The sequence below is a fragment of the Hylobates moloch genome, unplaced genomic scaffold, assembly GCF_009828535.3.
Source record: "Hylobates moloch isolate HMO894 unplaced genomic scaffold, HMol_V3 SCAFFOLD_14, whole genome shotgun sequence".
NCBI classification, from domain to species: Eukaryota; Metazoa; Chordata; class Mammalia; order Primates; family Hylobatidae; genus Hylobates; species Hylobates moloch.
The window spans coordinates 35,049,252-35,065,814 of NW_026652289.1; the positions used below are offsets into that span (position 1 = coordinate 35,049,252).

The window sequence follows — 16,563 nt, forward strand, 5'->3', positions numbered from 1 at the left end:
GACATTTTGAAAAGTTTTCTAAGTCCCCTCCCGACCCAGAAGCCCAGCCGGCTTCACTTCTCAATGGCACTCGCTGAGGGACTTTGTGGCACCTAGCCGTGGCACTCCGGCACCCCAGAGGGAGCTCATGCCCACATCAAGCCCAGCAGGCGCCGGCCAACAGCGGGGAGTGCGGGGCCCGCCAAGCCCGCGCCCTCCCGGAACCTGAGCCGGCTCGCGAGCGCCGCGCGCAGCCGCAGCTGCCGCCCGCGTCTCTCCCTCCACACCTCCCCGCCAGCAGAGGGAGCCGGCTCTGGCCTCGGCCAGCCCCAGACAGAGGCCGCCACAGCGCAGCTGCGGGCTGAGAAGGGCTCCTCCAGCGCGGCCAGAGCGGACGCTGAGGACGAGGAGGCGCCGAGAGCGAGCCTGGGCTGCTAGCACGTTGTCACCTTTCACTTGGAGGTAGGGCCTCGTAGTAGGAGAGGTGGAGAGAGACATTGATGAGGAGGGAGAACCTGAGTTTAGGCCAGGATTCCAACCGTCCATTGCAAAAGAAAATGTTCCTGCTGAATAATAAGGGGGAAACTTGACCAGGCAGGGCCTGGAAATTCAGATGGAAGCTCGAGGTTATGAGAGGCCAGCATTTCGGGTGCCGTCCAGGTGACTAGGCCTCTAGAGGTTCTTAGAGAAAGCATCCTGTGTGGTACTCAGTCTGGGAAACACTGCAAATTGTCTTCTCCTTGTGGAGATTCACAATTAATACAAACACATTAAAGGCTCAGAGAAGTCCTGCAGTAAAGAACATTTCCAATACAACCCTGTATTTCCAGCACAGATGGCCACAAAGCCACTTTTGTTGGAAGACTCGCCAAGGCAGGACGTTTATAATATTTTGTGAAAGAAGAATTATTTTATTTAAAGAACTAGAGACAGGATCTTGCTATGTTGCCCAGGCTTGTCTCCAACTCCTGGACTCAAGAATTCCTCCTCGGCCTCTCAAAGTCCTGGGATTACAGGCATAAGCCACCGCACCCCACCAGGAAGAATTCTTTGGGAAGCACTAGCACTCTGGAATGCTTTACTATAGATATGAATGAGTGATTTTTTTTTTAAATACAAAAGTCATATTAGTATTAATTAGTTTTGGTGCATTTTAGAAAATACACATTTTAGAAAGCTTGCCCTAATAACGGTTGGAAAACACGCTGGAGGAGGTACCATGATAGCAAGTGCTACAGAGGGAGAGGCGTAACTGGGTTCAAATTTGCCGCTCGCTGCCTGTGAGTCAAGCCTCACAGGTTTGCATGGTTTGATTAAAATATGGCTTTAAAGATCTTGGCACAAAGCCTAGCACATGGTAAGCACTCACTGTATGGAAGCTATTATATTATTTTCATTTTATTATGATAAATTGGGGCCGACTAGGTCAAGTCATCAAAGTTTGGCCCACCTATGGGATTTGTAGACTTTTGCAGAGCTATGCCTCCTTCCCTCCCCAGACAAAAATCCATCACGTCAGCAGTTGCAGGGCATCCTGGTTCTCTCTCTGAATGAACTGTTAAATGACTAAGCTGGCTCCCAGCAGAGGCAGAGCCCAGCAATATGCGGCCTGTAATCTGTCAGATGATACAGCAACAGGCCCAGTGAGGGGCCCGACACACGCCCCAGGAGAGAGGAGTCTCTCACTGCATGTGACGTGGAAGACGCCGAAGAGGTGAGGGACGCACCATATGCTGCGGGCCTGCCAAGGGAGAATAAACAGCACCGAAGCCTGGCACAGAGCTCTGGCTGGAACGTCCGCCATGGTCGGTCAGGCACTCTCATGGTGTCGTCCTGGATACAGGCTTTTGCTTTTGTTTTTAATTTTGGAACAATGAAGCCGAAAGTGAGGAGTGAGGACAAGGAGAAGACCCATTTGCTCCTGTTCATTCAAACAGCTTCTCTTCATTTTGAAATTGGCAAGAGGCAGTGCGGGGCTGTGGCCGGTCCTGTACACCACCTGTTGCCTCCCAAGTCACTGTGCCTCTCTGGCTTTCTTTACCCACGTCCTGTAAAATGCCAGGTAAGCACAGTCCCCTGGGTAGGGGTAAGGGACATATATTTTTACAAAGGAGGTTTTTAAGGGGCAGGAGGGGGCAGGCATATTTGGCGTGTAGAACAGTTGAACTCCATCTCTTTGTTCTCTAGATGTTTTGCTAATCCTGCTGCTGTCAGAGTGAGTGTAGAATTGGTCTTTCAAATGGGACAATTTTAAGGTTGAAAGAATATGCTATTTAGTCATGTTACATTGGGACAATGAACTTAGATCAAGTGTCCCAGGCAAACCAGAGTGTATGGCCCCTGTTATGTGCTGAATTATGCCACCTTCACCCAAATTCATATGTTGCTGTCCCAATCCTTAGTACTTTAGAATATGTCTGTATTTGGAATAAGGCCTTTAAAGAGGTGATTAAGTTAAAATGAGGCTAAGGTGGACCCTAATCCAATCTGACTGGTGTCCTTGTACAAAGAGGCAATTTGGACGCACAGAGATACCAGGGATGTGTGCACCATGTGAAGACCCAGCCAGAAGGTTAGCATTTGCAGGCCGAGGAGAGGAGCCTCAGGAAAAAACCAGCCTTGCTGATACCTTGATCTTGAACTTCCAGCCTCCAGAGCTGTGAGAAATAAAGTTGTATTGGTTAGGCCCCATCCAGTTTGTGGTATTTTGTTATGACAGCACTAGCTGACTAATACAATCACCTATTTTCTTCGACTTTCCTTATCTGTAAAAATGGAGAGAGTCACGCCTACTACTCTGGATTAAATTAGGTAATATATACAATGTCTGGCACATTGCACATTACTATAATGCAATTTGTATGTACCTTGGCAGACATATGTCTACTTAAGGCTACATCCTGAAAGTTCTTAGTTCTACCAATTCCTAGCAATGCACTGGGATTTGATTATAATACAGACAGTAAGTATCCATCAATCCCATATAGCTCTTGAAAATGATAGGTAGCTTGAAGGGTTTTTTCTTCTAGGGTTTTTATGGTTTTGGGTATTATATTTAAGTCTTTAATCCATCTTGACTTAATTTTTGTATAAGATGTAAGGAAAGGGTCCAGTTTCTGTTTTCTGTGTATGGCTATCCAGTTTTCCCAGCACCATTTATTAAATAGGTAATCCTTTCCCCGTTGCTTGTTTTTGTCAGATTTGTCAAAGATCAGATGGTTGTAGATATGTGGTGTCTGTTCTGTTCCATTGGTCTACATATCTGTTTTGGTACCAGTACCATGCTGCTTTGGTTACTGTAGCCTTGTGGGTATAGTTTGAAGTCAGGTAGTGCAGTGCCTCCAGCTTTGTTCTTTTTGCTTAGGATTGTCTTGGCGATAGGGGCTCTTTTTTGGTTCCATATGAAATTTAAAGTAGTTTTTTTCTAATTCTGCAACAAAAGTCACTGGTAGCTTGATGGGAATTGCATTGAATCTGTAAACTACTTTGGGCCATGTGGCCACTTTCACAATATTGATTCTTCCTATTCATGAGCATGGAATGTTTTTCCATTTGTGTCCTCTTATTTCCTTGAGCAGTGGTTTGTAGTTCTTCTTGAAGAGGTCCTTCACATCCCTTGAAGGGTTTTTTAACTTCAAATTTAAGGTAGAAAAAGAGATTATTTGTGAATGATTAAACTCAAACTCTGAAATGTGCACTAGAAATGCAGTTTACTACAATAAGGTTAATTTGAATATAATCCCAGGCAGAGAATATTCAGTGAAGCACCATGGCGTTCTGACAGGCTTTCCTGGTCAAGGCTGCCAGGCCATGGTTTCTGGTTGGGGCTCATCGGCATGACTCATCTCCTTGCATTGCCTACCTTCCCCTGAGCCTCTCCTTAACCCCACCCACCTGTGGCAAGATCTTTCCTTTCTGTATCCTGACTCTGGTGACTCTCTGGATGTTTTCAGCCTCTGACTGCCATACCTCAGAGCTCAGTCTGTGATTGAGTTTGGCAGGTTCTCAAAAAACATCTCCACCTTCCACCCTCCATTGGTGGAGGATGGGGGCTCCTTACCATAGGACAGGGAGGGGGCTTTCGCTCCACTTGGGCTGGGTTCTCTGCATCTCTGCCCTCTAGCATGGGTGCTCTCAGTTCTGTCTCCTTGGGACCCATGGATCTTTTCTGCATGGAACTTGCATGGGGAGAACACTGGCAGAGGCATCCCGCACATCCCTCCTGGCTAGAGGCCTCAGGAAGATCTTGGGGCCATTGCCTACCAAACCAACATCAGGAAGAAAGCTCCACTGAGCAGTGCCTAGGCAGCAGCAGGCGCTCAGCACATGGTGGCATTTTCTCCCAGGCAGCTTTCCTGGGAATTACTCCAAGGCTGTCAACCTTCACTTTTCTGGTCTGAGAAAGAAATAAGGCATTGCTCTTCCTTGTGAAATGTGTAAGGAAATCTGCAGGGACTCACAGAGGCCATCTTCAGACACTCATGTGACCAATATGCTTTGAGCCTTAGCTCATGGCCCAGGAGTGTTTAGGGTGCATCAGGTCCACCAGAGGGGCAGCAAGGACAAGGCAATGGTCAAGCTAAGGCCTGAAGACTTGGGCCTGGGTTCAAGTTCTTCTTGCCCCTCATTGGTTTTCTCCTCTAGGCTTTGATTTTATGTTCATCAGGTTGAGTCTTTTTGACACCTCCTGTTCCTGCAGCTGGAACATGCTGTAGTCATGTGATCAGTTTCCTGCCCTTTAGGGGGCTGCTGATTATTTTAGAGAAAGGCCTTATTAAAAGAACCAATTCTGTTAAGCCATTCCACAAAGTCATGTTGGACCCCCTATTTGTCAGAAACTCATTCTTCTTTTCTTTTTTCTTTTTTTGAGATAGAGTCTCATTCTGTTGCCTAGGCTGGAGTGCAGTGGTGTGATCTCTGCTGACTGCAACCTCCACCTTCCAGGTTCAAGCAATTCTCCTGCCTTAGCCCCCTGAGTAGCTGGGATTACAGGCTACTGTAAAAAAACCACCAGGCCTGGCTTTTTAAAAATTTTTTAATTATTTTTTAGTAGAGACGAGGTTTCACCATGTTGACCAGTCTGGTCGCAAACTCTTTACCTCAGGTGATTCGGTAGCCTTGGCCTCCCTAAGTGCTGGGATTACAGGCGTGAGCCACTGAGCCCCGTCCAGATACTCATTTTTCATTCATTTATTCCTTTATTTATTCATGTATTCATCAGATTTTTAAAAATGGTCTGCCTGGTAATAGTTATAGTCGCTGGGGATTCAGCAAAGAACAAAACAAAGCCTTTACGCTTATCAGAGGGAGCAAGATAGTAAAGTTTAGGGTTAACCAAATATTACTCATTAGAGTTGATGCATGCTATGGGGAGGCCTGGGTGAATTGCAAATGTCTGTAGGAGAGCCTGCACCCAGCTCTGTAATGTGAGCAGAGACCTGTTGGGATAAGGGGGTGAGTTTGCCAGAGTGCTGGAACAAGAGCATTCTAAGCAGGGCAACAGTAAGGGCAACGCAGGTGAGGAATGAATGTGTCATGCTCAGGACCCATGTGGCACTCAGAGTGGCTGGTCAGAGGGGGCCAGCAGGTGAGGTCCAGGATGAGAGGTCAGAGGGGCAACAAGTGGCTGGACCAGGCAGGGCCTTGGGCAAGTGAAAGGACTTTGACTGTCACTCTGTGTGACATAAGTCGAGGTCTGACTTACATTTTGAAAGGATCACTTTGGCCAGGTGCAGTGTAATCCCAGCACTTTGGAAGGCCAAGGTGGGAGGATGGCTTGAGCACAGGAGTTCAAGACCAGCCTGGGGAACATGGCAAGACCCCATCTGTATTAAAAAAAAATTAACTGGGTCTAGTGGCACACACCTGTAATCCCAGCTCCTCAGGAGGCTGAGATGGATTACTTAAGCCCAAGAGGTCAAGCTTTCCAGACTGGAGTGCAATGGCATGATTATAGCTCACTGAAGCCTTGACCTCTTGGGCTCAAGATTCCATCTCCAAAAAAAGAATAAAATAAAATAAAAAATAATAAAAAGCAATAAACTAAAAGGATCAGTTTGATTTCTATGTAGACTATAGACAGTGGTGAAGGTAGGGGAGTGGGAGTTGCACAAGGAGACTGGTTAGAAAGCTATGGCAATGGTCCAAGTGAGAAGATAGCTCCTGGATGGGCTTTGTTTTGGTTCACCTACGTTGAATGAAATGGCTAAACAGATACACCCCAAGCTGCCTGCTGACGGGGCATGTTTAGCAGTGTAGTACTGGTGGGGTTGTGCCACGTGGGAAATGATCCTGGTTAGACAGTGAGCCAGAGAAACCCACATCAGTTTCCATCGAGTTTCTGCCATACCCCAGGAACTTTCCATACCTTATGGCCAACTATCATAACAACATCTCAAGATATATTATTGCTTCCAACGTATGAATGAAGAAACTGAGGCCCAAAGAAGGTACACCACCGGTCCAAGGCTACATAGCCAGGACTTGGCACAACCAGGCTCTCCCTTAAATCCATCTGTCTTCAGATCTGCTGTTTATTCGCTCTGCCATAAAGCATCTTGCACTTCCCTTTTTTTCATATGGATCCTTGAGATGTAGCACCTTTTGGGACTTGAAAATTTTAACAGTTAAAAAAAAAAATTCCATAAGCCATCTCTGCATCTCCTGTAAGTTTCTGGCACGTGACTGCCCCTTCTGCCCATATTCACCAAAAAAAATATACTGAATCCCTACTGAGAGACTGATCTGAAACTTCCATATCCTTCTAGAAGTCTAAAGCTTATGTTTTTATTGGAAAATGTGGTGCGAATAACCGCCCCCCCCAAAAAAAACACCTTAAACTCTGATGTCATGGTTAAAAATGTAGAGAAAGCAAATACATACAAAAATACTTGAAGAACTTACTTTTTGAATCTTGTCTTTCACTAGATCAAATTTAATGTAAGAATTATTTTTTGCAATTTAATGTAATAATTATTTTTTGATCACATTTAAAGTAAAATTGTCCACATCAGCTGACTATGTTATTTCTTTAGAAAAATAAATGAACACCCTAATCGTTTAATACAAGGAAAATGTACTGAATGACCCATATTTTCTTCAGGCCAGGTCTTCCTCAGTCAAGTGAAGGCAAGAAATGAGATGGTTATCTGGATAACTAGAACAAGTCCTATTTTTACCCTCAATCATTGATGGGATTAAAGACAAAGCATTTTTTAAAAATAGTTTTTGTGAATTACCCAAGTAAATTTTATCTGTTTTTAATATTAGTTTTGGGACCTGAAAGCACACAAAATTGCTCTGTTCTTCAGGTATTTTTGTGCTAAGATTTATCCAAATTAGTCTAAGCCTTTGCTGGAGGCTGTCAGTCTTTTTATCAATCTCAGAAAAACTTCATTGAATGTTGGAGACAATGTGGCCGGAATTGTAAGCAGGATCTCTGTGAAGATCAGGGTGGAGGTCTGGCTCCTCCACCTGGATCTTACCTGAACCTAACCTGGTCCAGGTGCTGCAGCACCTTTGTGACTTCCAGCATGTGTTTTGATTCAGTGTTCAGCCTGCAACAACATCGGGAAAGAACAAAGAGCTGTTTGCTCCTCGGGCCCTGGTTGCTGACTAGGAAAGGGTGTGGTTTGTCAATTGGATGTGGACAGGGCACCAGCAGGCGGGAACAGGGTCAGCTGTGAAGGTGGACAGTTGCAGCCAGACCTTCAGCATCATTGACAGAACAAAGTCCTTGAGACGAGACTCCTTCTTCCCTCCTGGAAATGTTCTGCCAGTGCATCGAGTGTGGAGTGTGGTTCTCCTCTAACTTCTCAGGTTTCCCTCACATTTTTGTGCTGTGTCCTCCAGCCCCCCTCCATCACGGGCTTAGGTAGAGAGTTCTAGAACATCTTTAACATCAGGCTCTGTTTTTAGGCAAGGTATTATGCATTTCCCTTCTCTCTCTTCCTTGAAAAGCATCATATGGTTTTCATCATAAAGTTGAAATGCACAATAACCATGTATCTTTTATAAGTTCTGATTATCTCAAATACAGGAAAATTTCCTGTAGACTTGCATTCAAGGTCTAGTCCCTGCACCAGCAGCATGGGTGCCCCCAGAAACTCTTATGATCTCTCAGGCCCCGCACCTGAACTACTCATCAAAATATGCATTTTGACACGTTTCCCAAGGATCCTTTTAAGGCATGAGAGGGGCTGTCACTAAGTACAGTACATTTGATCCTGGAGGTGGCCGTGTGAACTTGCTGTGTTAAACTATTTAATGTCTGTTGCCTCAGCTTCCTCATCGATAGCCTGGGGACAGGAAAGGCTGGATGAGGGGAGGAGTGCCCAGTGCCCTGCCTGGTGTTTGGTGGGGAGCAGGGGTCATGGATACCTGGGATCTTTCCCTGCATGGTGGTTGCAGTGCCCACTGGGAGTTGGGAGTATAGCAATAGTCAGCCTGGATCACGTGGGGACATGGAACGGCAGCCATGGAGAAACAGCTCGGGAAACGCAGCCAGCCCTGACTTAGAGGGATCGGCAGGCTCTGCTGTGATGCCAACCACCTGCCACGCTCAGCCCACCCCCACATCATGGAGCGTGCTGCGTCCAAGTGCCAATCAGCTGCAACAAACCCCAGTGGGCCCCAACAACAGGTGTCTCATTAAACATCTCTCACCCTCCCAGGCTTACCCACTGACAGGCACCAAACTCACACTCAATCACCGCCTAATCACAGCCAAACTCCATTAACAAGTCATACTAATTACCAACTTCTAACAGTGTCTCTGGTTTGGAGGCAAAACACCTTATTCTTTTTAGATGAAAACTGGCTTGTGATCCTTCAGAAAGACCCATAATTAGGTCCTTTAAAAATGAGGGTCAAGGGAGGAGTCAGAGGAAAAGTTGATCGACCCAAGGTGGCTACGGTCCTGAAAGTGCACAATGCGTAGCTCTGTTTGTTTTAACTTTGTGCCTGCTGGGTGGCCCACAAGGGTCCAATTAGCTTGTTACAGATGCTTTTATTGGTTCCATCCTCTTGTCTCCTCCTTCCTTCCTTTTTTCCCCTTTTCTGTTGTTTTTTCTTTAATTTTTCCCTAGGAGGGATAAACTTGTAGCACAGATTGCAGGCCTGCAGGCATCCAAAGATCAACAACTAGTTTTCTATGATCGAACCCCCTGTGAACCATGAACGCTCATTTGCAGAACTCCTAATGCATCGGATGAGGCAGGGTGGGGCTTGAGTGGCTGCAACAGGGTCTGATACAATTTTGAAATGGCCAGAAGGTAGACATTCTTCTCTGAATGGGCACAACTTTGTAGACTGGCTTTTTTTTTTTTTATTTCTTCGCCTTTTAAAAATTTTATTTTGGATCATAATAAAATTATTACTATTATTATTACTTGCATTGCCTCTTCTATCATAAGTCATTCCATTTTTTTATTTGGAAGGGATCTTGCTTTTAGAGCTTATACTGGGTACAGAATATCTTTTGCCAGCCAAATATAACAAATAAACTAAACAAAAAAAATTCCTGATTAACTTGGATTTGCTCAGGTACTCAGCCCCTGGAGGGTGTTTCTCTGATGTCCAGGTCAGGGCAGCTAGCACTAGCAATAGTGAGAGGGATTAAAGCGAGAAGCAACACTGCAATAAAATATGACGTGGTTACCTTTCACCCCAATCTTCCATTGTCAAATGAGGGGTTATGTAGTCCAAATATTTGAATTCATCCCACCTTTAACTCAAGCATTTGAGATAGAATCAAATTATGTTTTGAAATATATGATTTCTGTATTCCCTAATGGACATATGAGAATAGTTTTAAGGGCTCTGATTTATATGAAGTTTATTTTTCTTTCCAAATTTCTTCTCTAAAAATCCTTGAAGTATCCAAGATTCCATCCAGCAAGTTTGTCAGATTTAGTTTCTGAGATGGGAGACAGGATTTGCCGACATTCACTGATGATGAAGACCTGGAGTTCTATGGGGATTATGGAGTGTTTTGGATGCTGATGATATACAAATAACTGTAGGAGGGCATAGAAAAAAGCATGGTCTTTAAAGGCAGATGAACTTGATCCACACTTGCCATACTAGCTTATCTAAGGGTTAGACTCCTTTCCCAGAACACTGGGATAATATTTACCTCACAATGCCTTGAAAATAAGAAGACATAGTGAATATGAATGTTCCTAGCCAGTGCAGCTATGCAGTGGGTGCTCCATTATACTCCTTGCCAGTTCCTTCTTCTTTTCTGTAGCCAGAGCCCCTCCTTTAGAAGCTCCCAGAGCAGGACAAGCTTGGTAAGCAGCAGATTCTAAACCCTGGACTGAGCTGTAGTGGCATGAGTGTTGGGAGCCAGGAGTCTGGAGTCATGGCTCACCAGGTTTGGCTGCCACTCTTAGGGCCTTAGATGGAGTGGCGGAGAAGCAGGAAGCCTAACCCAGGGATGGAAAATCCAGATTGGTGAATTTCTACTGAAACCCGATGCTTTGAAGACCTTAGAGGCAGTCATTAGCCTGTGATCCTGTAGGAGGGATCTGGCCACTCCTTTGGCCACCTCCCTGAAATGTTTTCTAATATGTACACTTGGGGGCTTCTTTCTGGGGAATGCATCGCTGAGTTGATCACATAAGTCTATAGGAAAATAGAATTTCTCTAACAGAGAATCACTCTAGAGCCATTTTTCAAAAATGAATTCCTTTTTCGTATTCCTTCATAGACCCTCATGAAAAGCAGTAAAGTTGGATGTATCTACATGTAACAAAATGTCCAAATGCTGGAGCTCTGCTCAAAGTGCTTTTCTTTTCAAAGTATGAGCATGTTCATGGTATTATTAACTCCAAGAAGCTGATTGGGACAATGGCATGATAGGACCTCCTCTCATCATTTACAGTATCAGAACTGCAATAATAAACATTGTACTAGAAGGAACTGGAAAAAATGTACATTCCATATGTCTCCATGTGCATATTGTAACTTTCCAGTTATATTTCAAAAACGACAAATTTATCTGGCAGTACTAAGTGTTAGGTAATATTAAATGTACATTTATTTTTGTATCCTGTCCTTATGGATTTCTTTCAGTCTCCATAGACATTGGGCAGCTGATACAGAATTGTTCAAGTAAGTTTAATTTACACACACACACATATATATAGTTTAATATAAGTCCAAATAAATGACATCATATGTTTAGCAAGTTACAATTTTTGATTTTTATGCAAACAGGTAACAAAGGCTCTCACCTACATACTTCTTGGTGTTAAGTAAGTGTTCTCATGCTCATAACCTAGTTGCTGGGTTAAATTGCCATTTTATAGCAATTTTTGTTTAGATGCCTAACCCCTGTATAGAAATAGCAGATACAGTATAGCTAGAGAAAAACTCACAGGTTTGGGTGCCAGTGACCTGGGTTGAAGACAATATTATGAACAATTTAATGAAAATAAATTTGAGAACTTAGATTCTTAGTTGTCAACTTTTTTGAAAGTGACAAATTAACAATGACCACACAAGAATGGCTTTACATATACTAAAGAAATGTAATTTGTAGTTTAAAACATTCTCAGAAAAAAAAAAAAACCAGTTGGCTTTACTAGTAAATTTTACTAAGCATTTTTGAAAATAATTTTTTTACAAAAGTCTAAAAGAAAATTGAAAAAGAGGAAAGGAGGGAATATTTTTAAATGAAATTTTTTAGGCTAACAGTACAGATACCAAAATCAGACAAAGATACCGCCAGAAAAGAAAACAGAATACTAGTGTATCTTGTGGAAATGTATGGAAGAATTCTAAACAAAATGTTGTCAAGTTGAACCCAATAATACATAAGAATAATACACAAGACAAAGTAGGGTTTATTTCAGGAATGTAGGATTGTTCTAACACTGGAAAATATCAATTGATGTCATTCATTGTATTAGTAAAATGAATTTAAAAACTGTATGATCATCTCATTAAATACAGATAAAGCATTTTGACACAATTTCACCATCAATTCCTGGTGAAAACTCTCAAAAAACTAGGAAAAGAAGGGAACTTCCTAAACCCAAGAAAGAGAATCTACTATAAACTTTCACCTAACAATCATACTGAAGATAAAAGACTGAGTCCTTTCCCCCTAAGATCAAGAAAAAGACAAACATGTTAGCTTTCAACATTTTTATTCAACAATTTACTGGCAGCTCTTGCCACAGCAATAGGGCAAAAAAAAAAAAAGCATTTATATTAGAAAAGAAGAAATATAGCTTTATTCACATATATAATTTTCTATGTAAAACATCCAATGGAATCTCCAAAAAAGCTACTAAAAGTAGTAATTTTAGCAAGATTTTAGCAACAGGATTAATATGCAGAATGATTGCAATTCTATACACTAGCAACAAACAAAAGTAAATTGAAATTATAAAGGATTTCTATTCATAATAACATGGAAAAATATAAAATATCTCAAAATGAATTATAGTCTTATGTATAATACCTAAACTATAACACTTAAAAAAGAAAACAGATACAAATTTTAGCACTTTGAGTTAGACAAACATTTCTTTAGAAAAACACAAATGCATGATCCATAAAAGAAAAAAAATGATACATTGAACTTCATCAAAATTAAAAAATTTTGCTCTTCAAATGACATGGTTAAGAGGATGAAAAAAAGCACGTCATAGGCTAGGAAAAATATTTGTAAAGAATATATCTGATAAAGGACTTGAATTCACAATGTCTAAAGAACTTTCAAAATTCAATATGAAAAAAACTCAGTAAAAAAGTGGACCAAATATTTGAGTAGATATATGAATGGCAGGTAAAGAAGATATATGAATGGCAAGTAAACACATGAAAAGATGCTCAGTATCATTAGTCCTTAGAAAATGCAAATTGAATATACAACGAGATAATATTACACAACAAATAGAATAGCTAAGATGAAATATGATGACACAAAGTGTTGGTGGGAATGTGGAGTAACTCAAACTTTCAGGCAGGGCTGGTTACAATTTTCAATGGAAGCAGCCACTTTAGAAAACAGTTTGGTAGTTTTTTGTGAAGGAGGCAGGTAAGAGGGTTGAGAGGGAGGGTGAGGGGTTGGGTGGGGCAGGCTGAAGTAGAAAGGATGACAAAGGAAACAAGAAAATGATTAGACCTAACAGATCTGTTCATTTTCTTGATTATGGTAATGTTTTCACATGTGTATACACATACCACAACCTATCAAATTTTACACTTTAAAATGTGAAGTTTCTTGTACTTTAATTATACTTCAATAAAGCTTTCTTTTTTTTTTTTTTGAACAAGTTTCATTTCTTTGTTAGTCTGTGGGGCAAATCAAGCTTTTCTTTTATCTGTATCGTAGCTCCTCAGAATCCCGTGGTCCAGAGGATGTAGCCAGAAGGGAAGAGTTAGCCCTTCTCTAAAGCTTTTTTTTTCTCTCCTTTGTATAATCTATTGTCTTTAACATGTCAAAAATCCAACTTTATTAGTTGATAGAACCATTGTCCTTTTATGAGGCTTTTGTGCACTTTAATTCCAGCTCTCATGGCTAAGGCTGCTGGGTTGACAGAAATTAGGTGACAAACCATTCCCCCCAAACAACTGTGATTTCTGCTTTAACTGAGAAGCAGAGCATGTTAAGCACTTTTATTGGGTGGTGCCTGGTGAATGACAGATATACTCTGTGTGATGGACTGCTGTGCACATCCTGTGTTAAAATGGGCCCATTTGTTGCAAAAACACATAATGAAAAGCTTGACTTGATAAAGATACATCCTGTGCACCAACTCCACATTGGAACTTGTTTAAATATGAATCAAGATTTCCAGGGAGACCATGGGCAGAGCTTCTCTGAATTGTTGCATTGACAGACCAAATGGGAGCTAAGTTAGCAGCTGGAGATTCAATGATTTTTGCACTTATGCAGAGTTTCAAGGTCCAAAACTGCTAGGAGAAGATGATTTCCTCTAATGCATTGAACTGTCAACTCATCAAGATTTGTTTTCTGACATTTCAAAGTGCACTGTATTATTCCGTTTTAAGCTATTCCTGAACTCTTTTAATCTTTTTTCTTAATGCATATTTATTACAATAGAGATATTTTCTTATTTTATTCACAGTATGAGAATTTTAGAGAGGGATTTGACTTTGAAATGTGCATGAATACAGAATAAAATGAGAGGCTAGAAACTCCTAATTTGGCTTTACTTATTGAGATAATAAGGAGCAGAAGTGATTTCCAAACTTTGTGAGAACTTGGGAACTTTTATAATTATTGGTGGGATTTTTAACTAAAATGAGTTTAGCAAGCTGAATGCTGGATTTAGAATGAGTTAAACTATGTGCATAGTTGACCAGCAGCTTAGCAGATGAGCCTACCCCACCCCTTTGATGTATTAGTAACAATTCAACAATTCATTCTGACTACTAGGGAGAGCCAGTCCAGCAGTTTAATATCTCCCCATTAGTAGGAAATTCTTTTGGGTTCTTTCTCTAGTTCCTATTTGTAGTTCAATAGATGTTAATCATCCATATTAATAAATGTTAACAATAAACAGCATAACTACTCACCTGGTCATTCTACTCTTCATTCATTCAGCAAATAGTTTGGGAGCACCCTCTATGTGTCCTGCACTGTGCTAGATTCCAGGCCATAGGACATTTTCTCTCATTTATGAGTGTATCTTGTAAAATAGTCTTGATATATCTGGTAACAGTTAACACAGCATCTATTTCAAGGCCAGCTGTGATGAGCGCATTTTCTGAATTTTATATGGGCTTCTCTATATTTTTACTGTGTTCAACTCCCTCCCAGTTTAGTTCCTCTCCCCAACCCTCATTATATGTCAAACGGAGCTTTCAGCAAAAGAGACAAGAGAAGTGAGCGGTGCAGGATTTTGTAGTTATCATTTTGTGACTGTATCTTCTTTGTGTGAGCTCTTGGGGTCTTGGAATCTAAAATATCTTCCTTGAATCATGGCCAGTTACCTGATGTTTCCAAGGCTGGTAGACATCAGGTGCCAAGGTTACTATCAAAATTCAGATGTGTTCTGTCCAACATCCTGCATCAAGTTAAGTAACAGTTGGGTACCTAAATCCAACACTGAAGAAGGGGAAAAGCAAAGGGTGTTGTTTCTACCTGACTATGACCTAAACACAATGGCAGGCTGTAGAGAGTCTTAAGGTAGAAAGGTGTTATGGAAAGCCCCCTGGTGCTTTAAATCTTCTTTTCTGTGATAGATAAGGTGTTACCCACCCAAAGCGTTCATGAAGGGCATAGAAGGAGCTTCCACTGGGTGCCTCGATAGTCCATTGCAGTTCCAAGCAGATCCTAATATAATTATTTTGTAGAGTTTAAGAACTTATTTTCTGGTGTCAGACTATTGCAGGCCTGATCACTGGCTTGACCCTTGAGTAAATTATTAATTTCTCAAGGACTCACTTTCTTTTACTTTAAAATTAGACTAATAAGATTGCCCATTCTATAGAGTTGTTGTAAGCATTAATCTTCTGTAATCATCACTAATTTTCTATAATGTGCCAGAAACTTATTTAGAAACTGGAACTATTAATATGAAGAGTTAATTCCTGACCTCTGGGACACCAGAGATTAAGGGAGAGACAGACACTAACAAGATAATAGTATGCATGGTGGGCATGGTAATAGAAATTTATGCTCAAGTGGGAATCTGAGGGCCAGCGAGGGCATCTCAGAGGTGACCTCACATTGTGTCATAGAGATTAGGAAGCATTCGCCAGGGCAGCGTAGGTGGAGAAGGGGGATGGCGGTGCAGCATGAGTGGTTCAGGTCCCAGCAAAGGCATGGCATTGAGAACAGTGCATGAGGGCAGAGATGATGGGCAACTTGCTGCAGGAGCAAGAGGGGCAGGCTTTGTGGGGTAACCAAGATCCAAAAATTAATAATGATAACAACAGAAGAGTAATGCTTACAAGAACTCTATAAAAGTAGGCAATCTTATTAGTCTAATCTTAATAAGAAGCTGAATATTTCCATAATAGGCTGAAACCCAATGGTATTTAGTGGAAGCTCCTCCTTTGCCCACCATATGTATTATTATCTTGTTAGTGCCTGGGAGTCTTTGCAGGCTGTGCCCAGGTTCTGGAACTTGATGCTACTAGATGGCAGGATGGAAGGATATCCAACAGGGAGGTGGCATGGTGACATTTACTTTTTAGATGGAATTCTCTTGTGGGGATAAGGTAGTGCTTGAGGGAGACAAGGTAGAGAAGCAGGAAGGTGAGCGCCAAGGTGGGCCCGTACTGGAATAGCCACAGTAACCATAGAAAGACGACGAAGGTTTGGAGACAGATGCCAGGCACCCTGGAACAAGGAGATTTCCAAAGTTCAGTGGAGAAGATGGCTGTTGATTGCTAATGTCTGCAGTATGTGTGTGCAAGTGACAGTAATATTTTCAAGTGTTAGATATTTGTCATTTATAAATCAGGAAGTGAAAAGTATGGGGATGATTGGATTGAGGGAGTGGGGTGAGAAAGAGGAGGGAACTGGGCATAATCCCTGGTTCTCCAGCTTCAGGAATTGGGAGGAGCACAGAGGACAAGACTGGGAGGAGAGGAAGG

At 41.9% G+C, this 16,563-nt stretch overlaps 1 long non-coding RNA gene across 1 annotated transcript in view; it reads left to right on the forward strand.

The window, feature by feature from the left end:
* Positions 1-1,535: 1,535 nt before the first annotated feature.
* LOC116482014 (uncharacterized) overlaps positions 1,536-16,563 on the forward strand; it is a 130,646-nt gene continuing 115,618 nt past the window's right edge. The window contains exon 1 of the long non-coding RNA XR_004251754.2: positions 1,536-2,041. This is a non-coding gene — a long non-coding RNA (uncharacterized LOC116482014). The remainder of the gene's footprint in view (positions 2,042-16,563) is intronic.